The 24333-nt window shown below is 39.8% G+C and overlaps 1 pseudogene; it reads left to right on the top strand.

Moving 5' to 3' along the window:
• Positions 1-2428: 2428 nt before the first annotated feature.
• Positions 2429-3780, top strand: LOC100677681 (small ribosomal subunit protein eS4-like; annotated as a pseudogene).
• The last annotated feature ends 20553 nt before the right edge of the window (positions 3781-24333 follow it).

Raw genomic sequence — 24333 nt, 5'->3', positions numbered from 1 at the left:
TGAGTTAGTATGTATTGACAACGACCCTTCCTTCCTAACTAGGTAGTGATAAAAGTTTTTGTCATTTAAGGTCTGGAAGACCCTTTAGGGTTTCTAGAGAAAACCTTTAGAACATTCATTGCATGTAGTGATGGGACAAATATTCACAAAATTATAGTCCGTTTTGCTGGAGCTGAAGTGCGCAAATACATCTGGAAAAGAAGATAAAGAAGAAACATACATGGTCACTTTCCCAGCCTAAACTCACTCTAATAAATCAGGGATTGTTTCTCTACCAAAAGAATATATTGTCTCTCACATCTTGAAAGCTGCTAGAATTGTCTCATGGAAAAGTGGCCTAATGCCTAAACCATCTCCAATCAGCCTCGAGAGCTTCCGGAAACTGCCGATGGATGACGCCTGTTTGCAAAACAACCTAGATTAGCTCCCTTGCACAATGTGGGCTAGTTCTCACTGTTCACTAGAGAGTTTAGATAATCACAGTCCTGAACTGGTTTTTCAGAATGTTCTGCCATCTCTCCCTTATTTGCTTCTTTTGAATCTGACTTTTTCCTTTATCCTTTGGACCTTTGGTTGAAATTCTTAGAAAAATCCTCCTGTGAAGCTGTTTTTTTTCTTTTCTTCCCCCCAGCTCTCTTAGCTGTGCCTTAGAAAAAAAAAAAAAAAATCAATACAAATAAGAGACTTGGAGCAACATCAGAATAAACTGCTTCATCTTTGGCTTGCATAGCCACACCCAAAATCTCATTTGTGATACCTAACCATGTCATATTTTACTTTACTTTCTCAAAAGATAGAACACTGTTAAAACATCTGTACTTTGTAGCTTTACTTGCTAGTGGTAATGGTGGTGGAGCCGGGTGGAGGAGGAAGAGAGTAAGGATATTGACTTTCTTGTCCCCCAAAATGCAATTACCTTGAAGGCAGTAACTTAATTCATAGACAAAATGTGTGAATTGAGTGTTCCTTAAGAAATAATCAGTTTTTCAGAAAAGCGAGAGAGAGAACTTTCAACCACTAACAAGAAACAACTATCTCTGACTCTTCAGACATATTCATTCCCTCCTAGATATTTCCCTGTTTGTGAATCTGATGCAATAACTGCTTCAGAGTTTTGTCCCATGTTCCACTCAGTGCATGAGGATGTACATGGTTTTATGCAACTGTGTTGTTGGATCATTTTATGTTTGTCTTTTGAGAGGAATCCAATGTCTGTCTTGACCCTACTTGTATGCGTGAGACTCAGAAAAAGTAGATTTTACTTTATGAATACACTGCATTTAGAAAACTGCACACATTAAAACAATGCTGAATTTCTGGAATGATCATTGAGTGCATGTGTGTTTGTGTGTATGTACACACAAAGCCCCTATAGACATATACATGAATTAACTGGACAGTTTAGTCAACAATGACTGCTGATTCTCATAAAAATAGAATGTTGTGTCTTCCATTTTGGACACACATGGAAAATGTTCTTCAGTTGCTTTCTGGTTTTATCATTAAATGTGGGAATATACCTAAATACCACAGACAAACTATTCTTCACGTGTGGTCTGGCATTTATTGCTTTTTCCTTCAGAAGAAAGGAAATTCAGTATTTAGCCTACCGTGGCAGAAGATAATGAATGACTTTGAGATAAAATAATTACTAGAGTGTATAACCTATTAATAAAGCAATAATCTTAATATTTAAATTTTGCATGCTAAGGGACTTTTAATTAGCAATTTGGTTTTGTAAATTAAAAAAACAAATAGATAGCCAGTTAACATATTACTCTATATTTCATCATTAAAGAACAGGCACTGAAATGGTTCAAGAAAGAATTTTCTCTTTTATTGACAAGAAAATGGGGCCCTTCCTCTGGATAAATATATATATATATATTCTTATTTCTAAAAACAACAACAAAAAAATGGAGTATGGAATAAGGGGATAGTGGAGGAAACTTAAAAAGGAACTTGAGAAATTATAAATGAATATTTCGTGGAAATCCCATTCACACAAACTGCCATTCTGAGATTTAGCAAAAGTTTTATAACTACTCAGGATTGAATATTGGCCCCTCTTTACCTGACTCCTTCACTCACTCTTAGCCTATCTTTTGTTGTCAGAGATGTATGCCCAATGCTCTCGTCATACCAAACCAAAGCAGTCCTCTTCCCAACAAAAAAGGCTTGCTCCTCTTGTCCATAAATTCAAAGAGACTAAGGTCGTTTTAAGCCCCACCATTTGGAATATCAATCCTTTAAAACTTTTTAACCCACTGCACTTGTTTCTTCCATGTCAATATTTTGTCTATTGGGTAACTTTTTCTAAAATAGACCTTTTGTCTACCTTGAAAATCACTGAGCCAGATTATTCCTTCTTTGATGATCTCTGCCAAAGTCGTATAAAACTCCTCAAGCTCTTTCTTTGCCTAATGCAGCCATGGTTTGTGGTCTCCAGAAGCATCTGAAGCACGTAGCAGCTCCAAAGCACTGGGTGCAGGACAACCTGACCAGCGTGTTTGCTCTTCATCCACCCACCACTCCCCAAAAGCTGAGAGAATGTCTCACCCTCATCATTTTCTTAAGGAACAGACTTAAATACACTCTGAAAGGAGACAAAAAAATCTGCATGCAGAAGTTCAGTAAGATTCATGTAATTGTTGCCAATAAATTGCACAACTGTAAAAAGATGGAACGGCAAAGGTGTGTGATAGGTATATTTACCACAACAACAATAAAAAGAGTATGGCCAGGTTCAGACTGATATAACTTAACTGTCTTAGTCATCTAGTGCTGCTATAACAGAAATGCCACAGGTGGATGGCTTTAACAAAGAGAAATTTATTCTCTCACTGTCTAAAAGTCCAAATTCAGGGCTTCAGCTCCAGGGGAAGGCTTTCTCTCTCTTTCGGCTCTGGAGGAAGGTCTTTGTGATGCATCAGTCTTCCCTCGGTCTGGGAGCATCTCAGCACAGGGACCTCAGGTCCAAAGGATGCGATCTGCTCCCAACACTGCTTTCATGGTGGTACGAGGTCCCCATGTCTCTCTGCTCGCTTCTCTCTTTTATATCTCAGAAAAGATTGGCTTAAGACACTAATTAATCTTGTAGACGTCATCAAGTCATAGCGATAGGGTTTACAACACATAGGGAGATCACATCAGAAGATAAAATGGTAGACAATCACACAAGGGAATCATGACCTAGCCAAGCTGACTGATATTTTGGGGGGACACAATTCAATCCATGACACTTACCCTGCTGGTTTTATGAATGTCATCAGCACTGACAAGATTGGAAAAATTTTCTATCTGATCTCTGACACCAAGGACCACATTGCTGTTCATTGTATCACACCGGAGGGGCCAAGTACAAGTTATGCAAAGTGAGAAACATCTTTTTAAGTATAAAAAAAATCCCTCATTTGGTGACACTTGAGGCTCATATCATTTGCTAACCTGGTCCCCTATCAACATGAATGACACCATTCAGTCTGGTTTGGAGACTGACAGGATTACCAACTTCATCACGTTCACACTGGTAACCTCTGTACGGTGGTAAGAGGTGCTAACTGGGGAAGAATTGGTGAGGTCAGCGAGACAGACAGAGACATCTGGCCTCTGTTGATATGGTTTGTGTGGATGATGCCAATGGCAATAGACTTGCTATCATCTGGCTTTTGAACATTTTTGTTACTGGCAAAGGCAACAAAACATGCATTTCTCTTCCCTGGGGAAGAGAGAGATGTCCACCTCACCCTTGCGGAGGAGAGAGAGACAAGACACTGGTGACCAAAGAGCAGTGGGTGAAATAATCTTGAGGTGACATGAATGGAGAGATTTTATAGCTAACTAAAGAAAACACTGTCCAAAATCCATTGCCATCTAGTCAATTCTGACTCATAGAGACACTATAGGACAAAGTAGAACTGCCCGATAGGGTTTCCAAGGTTGTAATCTTTACTAGAGCAGATCACCAGGTTTTTTCTCACTTGGAGCCACTGGGTGAGTTTGAACCACCGACCATTCGGTTAGCAGCTGAGGGCTTAACTATTGTTCCACTAAAAACAAACCAAACCCACTGCCATGGAGTCAATTCCGACTCATAGCGACCCTATAGGACAGAGTAGAAGTGTCACATAGAGTTTCCAAGGAGCACCTGGGGGATTCAAACTGCTGACCTTTGCCATAGCACTTAACCGATACGCCACCAGGGTTTCCTTTGTTCTACTAGGGCTCCTTAAGGATTATTAATGGTCCTAAGTAATCTCTGTGCCCATCAAGTCATTGCCACTGTGAGTTTTCCTAAAGCTGAGCCCCTGTTCTCTGTACTCTGTGGGTGCAGGCATCCTAAACTGAGTGGTGTGCTTTATTCCAAAACTAACAAATGGCTAAATTTCAATATTTTGTTGGTGATCTTATCTTGGCATTTCTGTTACATATGGTTTGCAGGTATTGTTTATATAATTTTTTATAAAGTTAAATTTGTCAAGTGTGTGAGTTGTAATGAATATTAAAAGCAATTACTTCTCTGGAATTGGTCTCAAATGCTGGTCAGTGGAATAGGTTACCAGGAAAAGTTGAACATTTTATACAGACTGTTTAGGACAATCTTGCATAAAGTGAAGAGGATGAGCTAAGTGAATTGTCCAGCTTCTTCCTGGTTCTACGAATTTCCGAAATAGTGACCTCTGGATTCCAACCCCCTGCCCCACCCCTTTCGCTTTGCCCATTTCTCAGTAGCATTTCTTTTTCTGGGTTATTTACTAGCTGATGATATTTAATATAGGCTAGGGGCGGGGCAGCACGTTCAACACTTTGAAATGCTTTTCAGGTTGCTCTGAATTCTGCTAAATGCAATGACATGCGGTTTGCACGTGAAATGTGTAAATCTGTTCAAGAAAAAAAAATATATCTTTGGTGGAAAGTGGGGCAGAAAATAGTAAGAAAGCTTTCCTAACATCCTTGCTAAGCTTGCTGTGCTGAACTCAATGAGCTTATTTAAAATGGGTCATTGTAAGAAATTTAAGATATACAAATGATAAAATAGATTTTGTGTTTATGACAGCAAATGTAATTGAATTAAATGTTTAACTGGGAAAAACAGGTAATGATAACGATGGTTTCGCTGATTTGGAACCTCTCACAAACAGAGTGAGATAATCAGCTTAGGTGGGAAAATGAGCATACAGGTAAGAAAGTCATGATCTAAAAAGACAGCGTGACTCAGTGTTTCCTTGGGTAAGTCACTTGAGTTTTATGTCACACGTGAAGTGATTCTCTATCATTCTGTTGTTATGGTAAGCTGCTGTCAAGTTGGCCTCTGCCTCATGGCAGCCTCATGTACAATGGAACCCAATGCTGCCCAGCCCTGCTCCATCCGTATAATTGGTTATGGATATGCTGGTTGTGATCCATAGGGTTTTCAGTCGATCACCAGGTCTCTCTCTAGTCCATCTTAGGCTGGAAGCTCCTTTAAAACCTGTTCAGCATCATGGCGACATGCAAGCCTCCACTGACAGTTGAGTGGTGGAAACGCCTGAGGGGCATTGGCCGGGAATCAAGAATTTTACCACAGAAACACCCCTGCCCCTGTACATTCTCCAAAATCCCTGCCAGCTTGAAATGGTATGATTCCAAATGGACCACTGAAAAAGGAATTCAAGTTCTAGTAAAAGTTGACAATTTTTCATATGCGTGGCAGAATTGATAGAAATAGTTATTCAAGGAACTGAAACGAAGTAACCTGTAATGAGACAATGGTCAGAATGGTATCAATATCAAGTGTTTCACTGCCATAAAAGTGCACCAAGAGCCTGTGTTGGGAGCTTGTGATTCTGCCACTGTGTCCACTTTTTTCAGCATTTCTTGAATGATCATTTTACACTAATTCCTTGCTAAGGAGCCCTGGTGGTGCTGTGGTTAAGTGTTCAGCTGCTAAATGAAAGGTCAGCAGTTCAAACCCACCAGTGTGGAAGAAAGATGAGGCAGCCCACTTCCATAAAGATTTACAGCCTTGGAAACCCTATGGGGCAGTTCTACTCTGGCCTATAGGGTCCCTATCAGTTGGAATGGATGCAATGGCAGTGGTAACGGGAACCCCTTGTGACTCAGTGGTGACAAGGAGGCACAGTGCCTGTTTTTGTCTCACTAAAGTATTTGGTAAGGCAATCAGAAATGAGGGAAATGGGTCTTACTGCCTCTCAGAGAGGACCATTTCCTGCTGCCACAGACATGCTGGTCTCATCACCTCTGCCAAGAACCCACAGGCACTGCTCAAGGGGCTGGGAGCCAGTCTCCTGCAGAGCGACACATGGACACGGGCACATCTCTTTCTCGGAATCCTCCTGACTTGCTGCCTTCTTCCAATACTGGGCACAATTAAGTCCTCTTCCTGAAACGATAGCTAGATTTCAAAACCAGCCCAATGCAGGATGAACAGAGTGTAATTTTATGTAAATTAACTGTTCTCTGGTACCATAAAAGGTAAGAGCCCTTAGAGACTTAAACTATAGGTAATGACTCAAAAAGAGTGACTCAAAAGAGCAAAGATGTCACCTTGAAGACTAAGGTCTGCCTGACCCAAGCCATGGTATTTTCAATCACATCATATACATGTGAAAGCTGGACAATGAATAAGGAAGACCGAAGAACTGACGCCTTTGAATTGTGGTGTTGGTGAAGAATATTGAACATACCATGGACTGCCAAAAGAATGAACAAATCTGTCTTGGGAGAAGTGCAGCCAGAATGCTTCTCAGAAGCAAGGATGGCAAGACTGCATTTTACATACTTTGGACATGTTGTCAGGAGGGATAAGTCCCTGGAGAAGGACATCATGCTTGGCAAAGTACAAGGTCAGCAGAAAAGAGGAAGACCCTCAACAAGGTGGATTGACGCAGCGGATGCAACAATGAGCTCGAGCATAGCAACAATTGTAAGGATGGTGCCGGAGAGGGCAGTGTTTCATTCTGTTGTGCATAGGGTTGCTATGAGTCAAAACTGACTTGACGGCACCTAACAACAACAACAAAAGAGAAGGTCCTGAGAAATGTGTCCCTGTTTCCAGAAGACTATCTCTTTATCGTCTCCTCTTTATTTGCCCACAGATCCCTGAAAGCTCCTAGTCTTGGGTCTCTACCTCTCCCTTGAACTTAGGAAATGCCTAAGAATTTTTATCCTCTTGTCCTTTTTTGAGTTTTGTCAACCACAGCACTTTAACCTTTGCCTAATTACTAATGAAAACACTTTTTGGTCAGGATACTGCTGATCTGGATGGCAAGGATGGGTTCTGGTCCCATGAGCAAGGGCAAGAACGCTGATGATGTTTAGTCTCTCCATGATGGAGAGCTGGAGCAGATTTCCTCCCAGTTACAAACAAGCGGCATGCCCAACTTGCCAAGGTGAGCATTGCTTCTTTGTCTTTGTAGTGAGCATTCTAGGCTAATTTGAGGAAAGGACATCTTGACCTAACTTTGGCCCTGTACGTTGCAATAGAATACCCCGACCCTGTAGTGACGTTACTGAGAAATACTTCTTTCTTGCTGGGGGCTTTCCAGTGCATCGTACGAAGCTTAACAGTATCGCTGGTCTCTCTAAGCTAGATGTCAGTGGCAACCTCAAGTTGCAACAATCAAATGTGTCTCCAGATGTTACCAAATGTTCTCTGAAAGATACAACTGCCCTAGTTGAGAATGCTGTCTTGGGCATATCTTACAAATGACTGAAAATAGCTGTGAATAAACACCTCTTATCTATCCCAGGTATCAGCACTGATACACCTTTCCTTTCTGTTTCCAAATTGTTTCACACCCCCAAAGAAGTCTGTGCACTCTGTGTATTCCACAAGGCTGAAGTGAAGATATCATACTTACAACTAAAATGCCAAGAACTGGTACTGAATGGGTTTGGCCAAGCCCAAAGAGTGCCCTAGTGTAACAGTACTTTTCAAAAGCTCCAGTTTACCTTAGTCTGATGATAAGTCCCGATTTAATTGCTCAGCTGTTAGACATCCTCTTTTATAGGCAGGGCTCCTGTAGGGGACAGAGGTGTTCACAGAAAAGACCCAGCGGGGCACCCATGGCCCTCCCAGTTCTGTCTCTGCCCTGATCCAAATTCTCTGTCTGCACTGGGATCGTAGTATAGAACTTGGAGTGACCAAGAAAAACTAGTTTATTCCTGTTGAAGTTGTTGTGTGCAGTCGAGTCAATTCAGACTCTAGTGACCCTATAGGACAGAGTAGAACTGCCCCATAGGCTTTCCAAGGAGCGGCTGGTGGATTCAAACTGCCGACTTTTGGTTAGCAGCCTGGGCTGTTAATGACTTTACCACCAGGGCTCCGGTTTCTTCCTAGTGATACAAAAAGAGTTACTAAATTACACGTACAGTGTTCCCTGAAAAAAAAATTACACACATATTTATACATAAAAAAAAGAAATACATTCTTTTAAAAGCATAGTAATTTACATACAAAAATTAGGAGAAAGGCAAACTGGAATTTTCTTTGTCCTTCTTTCTCAGGACTGTCCATTTCTAATATTAGTTTAAATATGACCCACTTTCATCTATTCTTGGAAAGTACGAATTAAAAAAATATATAGTTTTCAAGTTTCCCTTACAATATATGCCACGTAGTTAAATGCCCTTCTGGCTTCTAAGCAGAAAATAGTCATGACTTTTTGTTTGTGACAATCAGGGTGGGGAAAATAATGGTTTGGCTCTTTGAAGGGAGAAAAGGCTTCTGGAAAATACTAGCAAGTGTTTCAACAATTATGATCAAACAGAAATAAAATTAAACATTCTTAGAAATGCATTGTGGTGTTTTTTTTTTTTTTTTCACTGTAGGGTAAATAAGGAACAGATTTTTTTTTTTAGTTTTATTGGGGACATTTTATAAATCACAATACAGTGCACTTCACCATGAGTCATGCTGGACAGCTGCCATCCTCAGCTCGGTAAACGGACCAGCTCTCCTTTGGATTCAGAGAACAGCTCTTGGCCGTGCAAACATCTGGGGCTCCAAGTTTTGGAAAGGAACAGTGCAGGTCCCTTCAGAAAGGCTCTCCCTGCAGTGAGAACAGGAGTGTGCACACTCTTTAAAAGAATCTTTCAGTACCCAGTCGCTAGAAGCACTGGCTTAGAGCTTCGGGACCTGGGAAAAGCAATGTGGGCCTGAAAAAAAAGTTGCCAAGAGCCCTCATGAAATCTTTCAGTGGAACTCAGGGAACCAGGATATACTTTGGACCTCTTTTCTGTTCTTTTTCTATGGGGCTTCTTAGGGGAAATGGGCATCTTGGAAGCTGGTAGATTCTGGCGTTCTCCTACAGCAATGATGAAGGAAGCGGGGAAATTTGGAAAAGGTAGAGTCTTGGGGACACACACAGAGGAGTCAAAACAAACCTGGCTCCACATACAAAGTGCTGCCTGGTGAGCTCAACAGTGATGCTTTTTAAGGCAGAGAGCTAGAGGTTAACAGGTGAATAGGCTTGTTGAACAGGCACATGGGGGAAAGTATCTTGTAAACACAGAACTGGAGGATGTCTAAACTACCAGAAAAAAAAAAAAAAAAACTACCAGAAAAGGGCTCCCTTAAGTCCGGGGCTCTGACTCACCAGCTTCCAATAATGGAACCTCCTGTTCCTTGGAGGGGAGGGAGGAAAAGGAAAAGGTGGGTGGTGAGGGGTGCGCACACACACAGGCATGTGTATCTTTCTCTTCAGCAAGAATATTTTCTTTCTGATTCATCCAGGATGCTTAAGATGAAGAGATACACCATTCATTAAACATAATTAACTGAATGATTTTAATTGTGAATCATTAAGGACAGATAGTGGTGTATTGTCTTAGAAAACGGGGCACTTGAGAAATCATGTTGCTCGCTTCTCTGATCTTTTGGCTTCACAGATGCATGTTATGAGTATAATTTGGATGAAGCCATGGACGCCCAGAGTTATGTAAAATCAAGTTACATTACCAGAAAAAAAAATAAGTTATCTTTGGCTCACACTCACCCTTTGTTTTGAGATCAAAAGGCCCCTGCCGGGTGCTCCAAGCCTGTTATTTGTGAGATCCTCCAGGTAGCATAGGCCATTAACCTTCCTAAGAATCAAGACTCCACGCCCTGCTAAGTCCAGCCTGGGCCTTTTCCATCCATCACCACCCACTACCTTTGGTGCCAGAGTTGCTTTGTGGTTCCAAAGCCACCACTTTGTGACTGTGCTTCAATGTGACTTCTTAATGCCACTGCAGCTGTCGTCTGACTTTTTTGGGTACTGAGTCCCGTGCCCATCTCTGGAGCTCAGGAAATGTCAAATTTGAGCTGTCAGAGGCCCACAAATGCAGAGCACTTCCCTCTTCCTTTTTATAGTACAACAAGAGGGCTACCTGGTGTTTCCAATAACTCAGGATGATTTGAGTGGAAAGCATTCTTTTCATTTTGCTCAGCCCTCATTTTTGCCTAGGACTTCATGAGGCTTTGCTGGGGGACAAAGAAAATGACAGACACTGTGCTCAGTGCTTAGTGTATTCATTCTCCACTCCTTTGAGGCATCTTTCCCTAGGATCAGTCTTCTCCAAGGAGCGCCTAGTTTCCTCATACAAGTAGACTTATGGTAAACTACTTGCCAGGCCTCCAGACTGATCAAGGTAACAGAGTTTGGATTCAAGCTGGCACCTCAACTGCATGTTTGTTAGTTATACTCTGAGGAGATTTTAATCCATTCTATCTACAAAATGGAACCAAACCAAAAAATGGAACTGTAATCTACATATACAAAACTTATATGATTTACAGTAAGACAGTAAGAGAATTGGACAAGAGCCAAGGTGAAGAATTATCTACCCTTCCGATTTTGCTTTGTTTTTGATCAGTCTTAATTAGGCTACAAATTCTCTGTTAACTCATATTTATTCATGATACAATGCTTCATTGACTGTCAAATAAGTAGCTGAATTTGACATTTCTAACTGAATAAATTAATCAGCATTTCTTTCTTTCAAATTGGCTTATGTGAGTCATCAAAGAACAAATGGGTCCAAAAGTTCACTGGTATTGTGGAATATTACTGTCTTCATTATATAGCTGGATATGTGAATTTCAAGATCTATAGCGATGTTGGTTTACCTAACATTTCTTCATATAGAGAACAACCACTTCTACTTATCTGTACAGTGCAAGATAAGTGACGTTTAAAATGAGGGCCCAAGACACTGTAAGGTCATTCAGTGACTTCTGAATCATCAATGAGTAATCACGTTTAGCTGAGTTTCAGTGTATTTTAATGCATCCTGTTTCTTTAGAAATTGGCAGTCCATGTATATGATACCCAGTACTGTCTACTAAGTCATCACCTGTCTGAATAACTCCATCACCATCCACAAGATATGACAGAGGACTTCCTGTGTTCTCTTTATCCTACCTCAGATGTGCTAACTAAAAAGCAAAGATGTCATTTTGAGGTCTAAGTTGCACCTGGCCCAAACCATGGTGTTTTCAATTGCCTCATATGCATGGGAAAGCTGAACAACGAACAAAAAAGATGGGAGAAGAACTGATGTATTTAAATTATGGTGTTGTCAAAGAATATTGACTATACCATGGACTGCTAGAAGAAGGAACAAATCTGTCTTGGAGGAGGTTCAGCCAGAATGCTCCTTAGAAGCGAGGATGGTGAGGCTTCATTTCACATACTTTGGACATGTTATCAGGAGGGACCAGTCCCTGGAGAAGAACATCATGCTTGGTAAATTAGAGGGTTAACCAAAAAGAGAAGACCCTCAATGAGATGGATTGACATGGTGGCTGCAAAAATGGGCTGAAACATAACAATGATTATGAAGATGGTGCAGGACCGGGCAGTGTTTTTCTCTATTGTACATTGAATCATTATGAGTCAGAACTCACTGGATGGCACCTAACAACAACAAATGAATATGCTATCTTTTTTGATCACTAAGCCATGTAATGGATGACAAAATCTATTTACCTAGCCTTCTGGTGAGCTCCTAAGGAGGACACTTAAGAAATTTAGGCTGTCAGTAATAGCAACCAGAAGTCCCTGGATAAGTGAGTAAACTAAAAGCCATGCCTGCCAAGATAGTTACGATTCAATTTTTTTTTTTTTTGTCTGGGCTTGTCACTGACATTGCTCCTGATTGTTATTCATTCTGGAATGAACAATAGATACATGTGTACGATATTATCTCCCACTCACCTCCAACCGTGACAGAAAATCCAAAGCCTTCCTAGCCTTGTAGAAACCTGAGGAGAGACTTGGAGCTATGAGAGTCATTTCTATGTTCGCCACATTTGAGCCTATTTTAGAAGCCAAAACTTGACAGTGTTACTCGTGTCAGCAGCGCTATTCATTTGAAGCAGGGTGGGAAGACCAAATCTTAGCCTTTGAGTTCGTGTAGGACGGTGCTGCGTAGAGGGGAATGGGAGAGACAGGAGAGTTTCTGGTACAATTCTACTTCTGAGATTGAACACATTTCAAGAGAAACAGCCAAAATAGCAAATGTTTACACTTTAAGGATGTTACTTAAAAGGAAGCTGCTACAAACAAAGCTAGTTAACATAAAGAATGGTGTTGGGGTAATCTGTGAGCTAGGTAGTGTTCCCTGGCAATACACTGTCTCCATTTCTTTGCCACCACTCACTCCTGATATTCTTGGATGTCGATGCTTTAGTAAAACAACTCTCTCTACAGAATCACTGCATATGATCAAAGCTAAGGGTTTTTCTGATTCCACTAAAACATAAGCTCCACAAGAAAGTGACCTTTGTCTCTTTTATTCATTGCTGTACCCCCAGCACCCATTATAGCACCTGGCACATAGGAGTGCTCAGTGGATCTCCATGAACAAATGACTAAGGAATAAATTCTGCAGTATTCTTTACCACTTTGCAGCATCTGACACTCTAGAAGACTTGAACTTTCTCCCTTCGCCTCCATGTCACTACACTTCTTTGGTTCTCTTCCTACCTCTTTTACTACCAACGTTTTTGTTTGTTTTTGATTTTACAGCTCCTATTTTTTCCATCCCCCCGTATCAATTTGTTCTTGCCCTTAACACTCATATCTATTTTCAATTAATTCTACAGGAAGGATAAATTCCAGCCTGGCCCTCTGTCTCAATGAGGGACTCTTCTCTCAATGTAAACTAGCTTAAGACATAGAAGAGGGGCGGGGTGAGGTGGGGAGGAGTTTACTGACTCATCAAACTGAATACTATAGAAGTAGAGGTAGTTAGAAGCCGAGCAGGAGTCAGGGATCTTGGGAGCTGGCTGTGTTCGGAGGCTGTGTGGTAGCCCCTGGCAGCTTCGTAATCACAGATTCATGATTCCCAGTCCAACAGGAGATAGGATCTACTTCTCTGACTTTTGTGACTACACACACACACACACACACACACCAAACCCGTTGCCATCGAGTCAATTCTGTGGCCTGAAATGAGAATGCATTGATTGCTTTGGTGCAGGTTGCAGGATCAACCCAGAAGCCCTTGGTATGTAGCCATTTTCAACCGAAATACATGGGGTGAGAGTAGGAGGGGTTATCCTTTCAAAGCAAGATGTGTAATGCCTGGATTCACTGCTCGCACCTTAAAAGAGACATGTTATAACTAGATTCTGTAGTTCACCTGGGGTCTCTGGATGGCACAAATGGCTAATGCCCTCAGCTGCTAACTGAAAGATTGAGTCCACCTAGACATCCCTCGAAAGAAAGGTCTGGTGATCTACTTCTGAAAAATCAGTCATCGAAAACCCTGTGGAGCACAGTTCTATTCTGACACACATGGGATCACCATGAGTTGGAATGGACTTGATGGCAAATTCCTTTCTTTCTTTTTAATGTAGTTCACTTAGAAATTAAAAAAGAAGTTAAAATGTTTTAAAACTTCCTCACATCTGATAGTTTCTTATCCATGGAGAGCCACCGCCTTTTGAAGTATTCCTAACCTCTCTCTACCTTTTCCCTACCCTGACCCTGGGGAGAAGGAGTGGCTTATCTGACTGATGAGTTTGGAAGAGCCAATATCATACTGAAAGGCCCTTGACAGTGGAAAGCATCTCCAAAGCCCAGGACTATGTTTTACTTAATAAATATCAAGACATTTATGAGTGAAAACATATCATCTTGAAGGCCAAGTAAAAGAAAACAAAGTCAAGGATGAGGTTAGTTGACCTAAGACTCTGGACACTGTACCCTATAAGCCAGGGTTGGCTAACCATGTTATGTGGGCCAAACCCAGCTCAATGATTTTATAAATAAAGTTTTATTGGAACACAGCCATGTACATGTATTTTTATATTGTCTACTGCTGCTTCTGCTACAGTTGCAGAGTTGTGATACAGACCATATGATCCTCAAAGTCTAAAATAATTATTTTCTGGCCCTTTACAGAAAATGTTTGCTGCTCAAAGCTATAAACCATCAGCTTGAACATAGCCATTATTTATCGATTCATCGTTCATTGATTCATTCACTAGCTTTTTGTTGGGCATACGTAGTTACTCCAGACATTGTGCTAAGTACTGAGGATTAGGTGATGAACAGCAAAGATGAGCTTTCTACCCCTGTGAAGTACCTTAAGTAGGGCAATATTTGTAACAGTTGCTGGCCTACCCAATCTCCATTAATATGGCTTCAGAATATCAAGGCTCCAAATAAATCATCTAAACCCAAAAATAAAGTTTTGGTTTTAAGCTCTGCAACAGTTTTTGTTCTTGGTCAAAGCATCTGAGGTAAAGGACCAGCATAGTGGCTTTTGCCATTTAATTTTTAAAAATTATTATTAAAATGAAAAAAAAAAAAAAACCTTTAGGTGAAAGTTCATGATGCAAATTAGTTTCTCATTCAAAATATTATACACAAATTGTTTTGTGACATTGGTTGCAATCCCCACAATGTAACAGTACTCTCCCCCTTTCCCCCTTTCCACCCCAGTTACCTCACATCCATTTGTCCAGTTTTCCTGTTCCTTCCAGCCTTTTCATTTTGCTATTGGGCAGGTGATGCCCATTTGGTCTGGTATATTGTCTCATGTTTGCTATTTTTTGTTTTATAGGCCTGTCTAATGTTTGTCTGAAAAGTGGGCTTTGGGAGTGGCTTCAGTTCTGGTTTAGCAGGGTATCCTGGGGCCATGGTCTTTGGGGTTCTTCCAGTCTCTGTCAGAGCAGTAAGTCTAATCTTTTTTGATGAATTTGAATTTTGGTCTACATTTTTCTCCTGCTCTGTCTGAAACTCTCTATTGTGATCCCTTTCAGACTGGTCAGTGGTGGCACAGGCACCACCTAGTTTTTCTGGGCTTAGGCTGGTGGAGGCTGAGGTTCATGTATTTTAGATGGCCACCCGTAAGCTTTTAAGACCCAGACGCTGCTTACCAAAGTAGGATATAGAACATTCTCTTTACGAACTATGCAATGTCAATTACCTAGATGTCCTCTGAGACCGTGGTCCCCAGCCCTCAGCACCAGTAATTTGGTCTCTCAGGCGTTTGGCTGTGTCTAGGAAGCCTCTATGACATTGCCTTGGTCAAGTTGTGTTGACTTCCCCTATATTGTGTGTGGTCTTTCCTTTCATCAAAGGTTCGCCATTTATTTTTCAGCATTAAAAGAGAGAAGGGGTTATTGACTGTTGCTGTTTTGTAAACATAAAATGCTTTGAAAATCAATACTTGCAAACTCTTGGTCAGCGTAACATCCTGGAAATTAAGTAGTTAACCACATTTCTCTTCTTGAATTGTTAGTGGAGCATGTTATGCCTTAATTTCCTTTTCAAAGGTAACTGTTTTCACTGAAGCTTGGGATTACAAAGTTCTCAGTCTGCAAATTAAACAACAACAACAAAAAAAATTAACACACACTTCCCATCCACTTGATGACATTCCGTTGGGGAAAGAAGTTATTGTGCAAAGTAGGGATCTGTCTATCAACATTACTGCTCAAATGTCCTGAAATTTGCAATATAGCCAGCTAAGGGACTGTTTTGATTTTGTACCTTTGCTCCTGCTATGGTTGTAAAAGGAAAAAATTAGAAACGTAAGTGATCCTGAGGTGCCTGTGAGAGGAAGGACACCACGGATTCCGTGGGCTCACCCTCTACGGGTATAGAGTGTTTTCCATCTGCTCTGAGCACGTCGTGGCAAGCCAGGTCATAATGGAGGATGCGTGTCCTCCACACCTGCTCCCCACATTGCAGTCTTTATCTAGAAGCTTCTTTTAAAACTCTTAGCGAGTGCCGATGTTGCCACTATGGCTGCTGGGTAATCCTGGGAAAAGCGGGACTATGATTTATGAAGACTTGATACCTATGGGTATATTGTGATGTGTGTGTGTGGGGTGGGGATTGACAAAGAGAGGAATAATTTTCACTGCAAAACAGGTTCTTTACAACAAAATATACTCAAGACTTTTTTTCACTAACACCGGCACCTATGACTCTTCAAATGAAATTGTTGCTGTTAGTCGCTGTGGACTTGGCTCCGACTCGGGCAACCTTGAACATAACAGTCCCCTGCCATGTTCAAGATCATTGGCATGTTTGAGTTCATTGTCGTGGCTATTGTATTTTAGACTCAACAAATTTGGTCTGAAGTCGAATAATGTAGATGAAGATCCACTGTGGTAAGTAAGTCCACTTAGACTGTGATGGTGAGGAGAGTTAGAGACATCCCTCTAGGAGCTGACACTCTCTTTCGCTCCAATCAGAAATTTCAGGAAAAGGACACAATCAAGGATCCTGTCTCAAATCTGGAAATTCCAAGGAAGTAATAGAAAAAAATATGGGGTTGTCACCCTATATCTGACTTCTTGTGCATTCTGTCCCGTCAGAGACTGGCATGTTGTTGTTGTGTGTGTGCTGTCAAGTTGATTTCAACTCAGGGTGACCCAATATGACAGAGTAGAACTGTCCCATAGGGTTTCTTAGGCTGCAGTCTTTACAGCAGCCGGTCACGAGGTCTTTTCTCTCACAGTGCAGCACAGAGTGGTTGGTGGGTTCAAACTGCTGACCTTTCGGTTAGCAGCCAAGTGCTCAACCATTGCTCCACCGAGACATGTAGCCCACGTCTAATTAGGCTAGAGCTCTAATTTTGTACTGGCCACCTTAGTTAAGGCTTCACTTGTTTTTTTTTTTTTTTTTTCCCGATTAATATAGTAAGAGATATTTAATTTATATTCACATTATCCTTTACATCTTTAGTGGTATAATTCATAATAATAATAACAATAAGTATTTACTTTGAGACATGTACTATAGTTAAGTGTCCTATATTCCTTATTTTATTTAATCCTCACAATGAGTCTGTGAAGTCAAATAAATACTATTATTATTTCCATTTTATAGGTAGAGAAACTGAGGCTTGAATTGGTTAAATAATTTGCCACAGTATGAGGAAATATAAATAATAGTGTTCACATCTGGGTAGATTAAAAAAGCAAATAATACTTTGATTTCTTTTTTCACTGATATTTTCTTAGTGAGAAATTGAGACATAAAGAAGTTATAATACATTTACAATCAAAAGTAGAGAAAATATTTGACTGCAGAAATCACAAGCCTTAGCCCCTTACTTCTACAGGAATTTTTTTCACCCTTCTACTTTAGTACTTTCTGTGTCTATATGTTTTAAGTTTTTCTTCTGGTAAAAGAACTGAGCTGGATTCTTACAAGAACCAGTCTGAAGATAATCTCTCTCCCTATCTGTGTCTTTTAGACTGGTGAGCTTTGCTCATTTGTATTTCTTTGGGATGTACTTACTTAAACCATCCTCGTGCTGCTTTCTATGCTACTTTTTTCTTCTTAGTGCCTCCTTCTACATTGATTAGATCTTAAAGTCAATTTCTTTCTCTTCTCGTTGCAAGTTGTATACTCTCTTTCTGTTACTTAAGTGGTTACCCTACAATTTTACCATGCATATTTTATTTAAAAAGCATCACTTTGGCCCGTATCTCAGCTCTCTTCCAGAATAATATAAGGAATTTTTTTATGCTTTGATCGGAAACCCTGGTGGCTTAGTGGTTAAGTGCTAGGGCTGCTAACCAAAGGGTCGGCAGTTCAAATCCGCCAGGCGCTCCTTGGAAACTCTATGGGGCAGTTCTACTCTGTCTTATAGTGTCGCTATGAGTCGGAATCCACTTGACGGCACTAGGTTTGGCTTTTTTTAGGTTTATGCTTTGATCAGGAAACCATGGTGGCGCAGTGGTTATGAGCTCAGGCTGCTAACCAAAAGGCTGGCGGTTCGAATTCACCAGCCACTCCTTGGGAACCCTATGGGGCAGCTCTACTCTGTCCTATAGGGTTGCTATGAGTCAGAATCGACTTGCCGGCAACAGGGTTTTCTTTTCTTTTTTTTTTTTTTTTGATACTTTGATCAACTTCCTCCCATCTTACATGTTACTACAGACTAGCATTTTAGTTCTTCCCCCCATAGACATTATTATTTTATAATTCAACCCTTATTTCAACTTTTCCCAGAAGTTTACCTGTCTCTTTGGTCATGTAACTGAGGTCTTCCTTCTGGGATCCTCCTCTTCCTTCCCGAAAAATACCTTTTATAAGGGTAGATCGGTGGTGAACACTTTGTTTTTGTTTGTATATAAATTTATTTATTTCACCCTTATTATTGAACCATAGCTTAGCTGAGTACATAATTCTTGGCTGATGGCAATTTTCTCTCAGCAAACCCAAAAAATAAATCCATTTTCTATTGGCTTCTATGGATGTTTTTGAGAAGACAGCAGTCATTCTAATAACCATCCTTTGTAGGTAATTTGTTTTTTCTCTCTGGGTGATTTTAAGGTACTCTTTTGCCTTTGATATTCTGTAATTTTTAATTTTACTAAAATGTATCCGTGTGGGTATCTTTTTATTTATCCTAATTAGTATTCTTTGCACTTCTGGAAACTAATGATTCGTATATATTTTTAATCAAATATGGAAATCTTAACCTATCATTTTTTGACTATTGCCTCTCTCCTATTTTCTCATTTTATGGAACTTCAGCTGCACATATGCTATGCTTCCTCTTGTGTCCTCGATCACTGTAATCTCTCTTCCTATTTTCCATCTCTTGATCTCTTTGTTCTCTGCTTCTTCACATCTGCCGTCCGATTCCCCACTTCTCACTTTGGTTATGTCTAGTCTCTGGTCTAAATCATCTATATTCAGTTTATAATTTCAATAGCTATATATTTTGTTTTCAGATATTCTATTTGCTTCTTTTAAGATCTACTGATATATTTGATAATATTCTGCTTATTGCTCATTTTTATTTATTTTTTTCTTTTTTAAGCATTGAAACATACTTATTATATACACTGTGTGCGATAATTCCATTACTGGAATTTCATGGTACTCTAATGCTGCTGGGTTTGTTTCTGCTAAATTGTACCTTTGGTGTCTTGATTCATTCTGAGTTTAAGATTTTGTGATTGTGAACTCATGTTCTAATGAGATTTAAATGCAAAGATTGAAGTCTGCTTCAAAGGCCTTCCAGAGAGGATTCATATTTGCTTTCGTTAGGTGTTAGAGGACATGAAAAACCCAAAACTACTTTGCGTTACTTTCTTGGCTTAGGGAGCCATGTGTAAATTCTATCCCCATACAGAGACCTATATTCCCAGGAACAGTTTTTTTTTTTTTTTTTTGCACCCAAATCTAGACCTATGCGGACAAGATTCTTTTGCTGGTATATGATTTCTTTCCTTTTTTTTTTTTTTTTCTTCTGGTGTTCTCTTTCCCTGATGGCATAAAATTCAAAAGCTCCAGGGTTTTTTGGGAGAATTCTAAGTTCCAACCTCCCACTTTGTGCTGGTCCAGGGCTTTATTTACTGTTTCTGAGTGACTCTTAAAATCTAAATATCTGGGTTGCAGGATTCAAAGTTACTTCTTGTAAAGTAATTGGTTAAGCTTTCAATTTTCCACTAGTTCCCTGCTTTTTGTTTCTGTTGCTGCTGTTTCTTCCCGTATTTTTTCCTTATTTTCTTGAGAAAAGAGCAATGCATTAAAAAAGAAATTTGTTACAACTTTACCCAAAATTTTTATGTAGTAGGAGAGTTTTCAAGCTACCTCATTGGCTATGTTGCTGGAAATTAATATCTGTTTACATATATATATATTTGTACATGTCTAAATTGTTGTTGTTAGGTGCCATCCTGTCAGCTCTGACTTGGAGCAACCCTATGTACAGCAGAACAAAACACTGCCCAGTCCTGCACCATCTTCACAATCGTTGTTATGCTTGAGCCAGTTGTTGCAGCCACTATATCAATCCATCCACTGAGGGTCTTCCTCTTTTTTTGTTGACTCTCTACTTGACCAAGCATGATGTCCTTCTCTAGGGACTGGTCCCTCCTGAGAATGTGTCCAAAGTATGTGAGATGAAGTTTCACCATCCTTGCTTGCAGCTGTTTCTTCTTATTTTGAGTTGTGCCACATCAGCAAGTAAAGGTTCTGAAAGCTTGACTCTACCCACACCATTAAGGTTGACTCTACTTTGAGGAGGCAGCTCCTCCCCAGTCATATTTTGAGTGCCTTCCAACCCTAAGGGGCTCATTTTCCGGCACTATATCAGACAGTGTTCCACTGCTACTCATAAGATTTTTACTAGCCAATTTTTTTGGAAGTAGGCTACCTGGTCCTTCTTCCTACTCTGTCTTAGTCCAGAAGCTCCACTGAAACCTGTCTAACCTGGGTGACCTCACTAGTACTTGAAATACTGGTGGCATACCTTCCAGTATCACAGCAACATGAAAGCCACCACAAACTGATGGACGTGTGGTGGACATGTCTAAACAGTGAATTATACTTGGAATAAACTCACCTTTGGAAATTTATATACAGTCTGGTTTTCTGTAATATATAGAAAGGTACCATTAAGACTGAACAAGTACCTTTAGAAAGAACTGGAAAATTTTCACAAATTTGTCAGAAGAGGAAAATAGTTCTTAACCCACTTGACTTTTTATATTAGTGGAAGATGTTGGACATATATTATGTATACATTACTGTATAAATATATGGAGCTGTGATGGCATAAGTGGTTGAGCACTCAGCTGCTAACCTAAAGGCTGGCAGTTCGAACCCACCGGCAACACCACAGGAGAAAGAACTGGCAATCTGCTTCTATAAAGATTACAGCCAAGAAAACCATATATGGCAGTTCTACTCTGTCACATGGGGTCACCATGACCTGCAATAGACTCAATGGCACCTAATAACAATGATTGTATAAATGTATGTTTATACCACACAAACAAATCAGGACATGGAGCATCCCAGCACCTAGGGTTGTTTCCTGGGTACTGCTCTAAGCCAAAGTTGCTTTTCACTTTGAAGGTGATACTGCTCAGCACTGAAGCCACTGCATAAACAAACTGACGGTTTGAAGAGAAACATCCCTGTTTTAATTCCATTTGGAGCTAAGTTTAGATCATAATTCTTCTTGCAAGAGAATTAATTCTTTAAAGATGTTTGTGACTTTAACCATTAGTGTGTCTGTACATAACAGAAGCAGCCAAAACTGTGTCAACTTCAAGTACTCCCTTCTGCAGGCAAAGAGAGCGAGAGCCGTCAGTTACCTCATTCAGGCCAAGAAGGCCAAGAAGGCTGAAGAGTTCTGGTGGGGGCCAATTATCAAAATTAAGTACAGATACAATAGGGATCTTGGGGATTATCTCCAACTCATGCACAAGCTAATAGCCTCCAACCACAAGAAGACATCACTCATTCTGATTGACACAATTTTCACATGGTCCAACAATGGGAGTGTTTTAAGAATGGAACAAATATTTCCTACACAGAGGGGTTTCTCAAACTTTAAATCACATGTGAGCTACCTATGTATCTTATTTAATAAAGATTATAATTCAGGAGCCCTGGTAACACAGTGGTTAAGAGCTTGGCTGCTAACTAAAATGTTGGCAGTTCAAACCCACCAGCTGTACCTTGGAAACCCTATGGAGCAGTTCTACTCTGTCCTATAGGGTAATGAGAATCAACTTGACTGCAACGGATTTATTTTTTATTTTTTTTTAGGCCTAGGATTCTGCATTTCTAACAAGCTCTTGAACAATGCTGCTGGTCTTCAGACTATCCTATTAGATGTAAGAACCTAGTGCATCAAGTTTGTAATGGCTGTTTGGAGTACTACAATGAAAAAGAAGATTCTGAGGCTACATCCTGGCTTTTAGGGAAAGAGTGACACCATCTGTGAGTGAACTTTGCCCCAGTGGTGGTGGTGGTGGTGGTAGTGATAATGTCAGCTTTTTGCCATCCCTGGGCAATCATGATAAAATCTCACCACCCCGCTTTGGGGGATAGTAAGTTGTGAAGTTTATGGTATCCTCTTATTCCCTGAAGAACTTGAAATTTCTACATACTGATGAGATAATAAGGTGGTGTAATTATGAAGAATCTTTTGCAGATGGAGGAAGATTAACCAAAAAAAAAAAAAAAAAGGGTTAAGTATGGTAGGTAAGGTCATACAAAAAACCAGGAATACACTTTAGTTTTCTGTCTCCTAAAATATTTCCATGATTGCATTAGCCTGTAATTCATTTTTAGTATCAAATGCATGTGAAGTCAAGGCAGAAAATCAATATGAATTGCTCCAATCTTAAAAACTCTGTGTATGAAATCCTTTTCTTTTCTTGTGCAAAAGATAATTTTTGTTGTTGCTATTGTTAGGTGTCCTCGATTCAGTTCCAACTCTTAGCCACCCCATGCACAACAGAACAAAACACTGCCTGGTCCTGTGCCATTCTCACAATCATTGCTATGTTTGAGCTCAAGTGAGACAATTTAGGGGGAAATTAATCACATTTAAAAAGTAAATAGAAAATTCATAGTAATGTCAGAGTAAATCCATAGTAAATTCACCAAACATATATTAAAACAAAACCAGCTTTGTAAAAATGTGTACATACATTTTATGGAATATATTATACCTGTATATTCATTGGGATGTGCCTTCATTAATCACACTGGTGAAAACTGGATGGATAGGTTTTGGGGTAGAGAGAGCATTGGAACAGGAGATAGAATTGGATTTTAGTCTCTGTCCTTCCATTATCTAATTGCATGAACATGGGCAAGATACTGTGTGTGTGTGTGTGTGTGTGTGTGTATGCATGTGAGGAATTCTAGCATTTTCCCTGCATTTATCACTGGGTTATACTGAGGATCTTCAAACTGAAAATAGCTATGCAAATGTAAGTAATTATTTTTACAATAGCAATCTTCTCAGAGTGTTCACCCATGTACTACAGCATACGATAAGTGTATGTTTGTATGTCTTTGTGTGAGTAGGTGTGTGAGGCAGTATGTCATCATTAACATAGCTGGATTTTTAGGCTCTGTTGACCATAGGATTGTTGGCAATTTGTCATTAATTTCACAATCTCTCTCTGTGTGTGTATGCATGTGTGTGGGGGGGGGGTGAGTAAGAGTAGGTAAAAGAGAACCGAGGGAGAGAGAGAAAAACTTTGATAAAAATGGAGTTAATGACACTATCCAAGGCTTCAGAATAAATAGAAATCTAAGGAGTATCAAGAGGAATGAAAAGTCAGTCAACTACCAGACTGGGGTTATCCAAAGTTAAGCATAGGTATGTAAACGGTCAATTGGCATTGACAAGACTAATCAAACAGATCATCCCAATAGAAAGCTAAGAAATCAATCAATAAATAAGAAAACAAAATTTCCTAGTGTTTTAATTATTAAATAGCTTAAGTTGACAACCAAATTAAAAAATCTCAAATATTACACCTCAGAGGCTAACTTACAGAATTAATCCAAATGCAGCTGAAATGAATTCCATTGAACTGAAAGGTTGAGAAAAACTTTCATTTAAATGAGAGGGCAATAAAATGGAGAGACATCTTCATGTGATGATGAATCACAAGGCACATATACTTTTAGAAAGTGATGGAAGAAGATAGTCAATAGAGGTTAAAAAAATATGTATGTATGTATTTGATCTACAGATTTTTTAAAAGTAGTTGAAAACTATTTCTCACTTCCATGGCTATACTGAGGATAGAAAAGTAGTTTTCTCCGTAATGCTTATGAATCCCTAGATGTCTTCTCCCCTCAATTACAAACACAAGTTGACTCAGAGTAAATCTAGGATAACAATTTCCAGAAAAGTTATTTCTGCAACCTAAAGCCAACCCCAAGTTACAAAATGAGTCAACCTTATTTGTTTATTTATTTATTTCTCAACCTCTTCTTTCTAAACATTTTTCTATCTTTCTATCTATCCCAGGTGTTAAATCTACTTATTCCTCACCTGGCTTTCAGAACAAAAATGGAGACTCTATACAAAAGTGTCACATAGCTC

This window comes from Loxodonta africana, chromosome 25 (genome assembly GCF_030014295.1).
Source record: "Loxodonta africana isolate mLoxAfr1 chromosome 25, mLoxAfr1.hap2, whole genome shotgun sequence".
NCBI lineage: Eukaryota > Metazoa > Chordata > Mammalia > Proboscidea > Elephantidae > Loxodonta > Loxodonta africana.
This window is presented reverse-complemented; position numbering and strand designations above follow the sequence as displayed.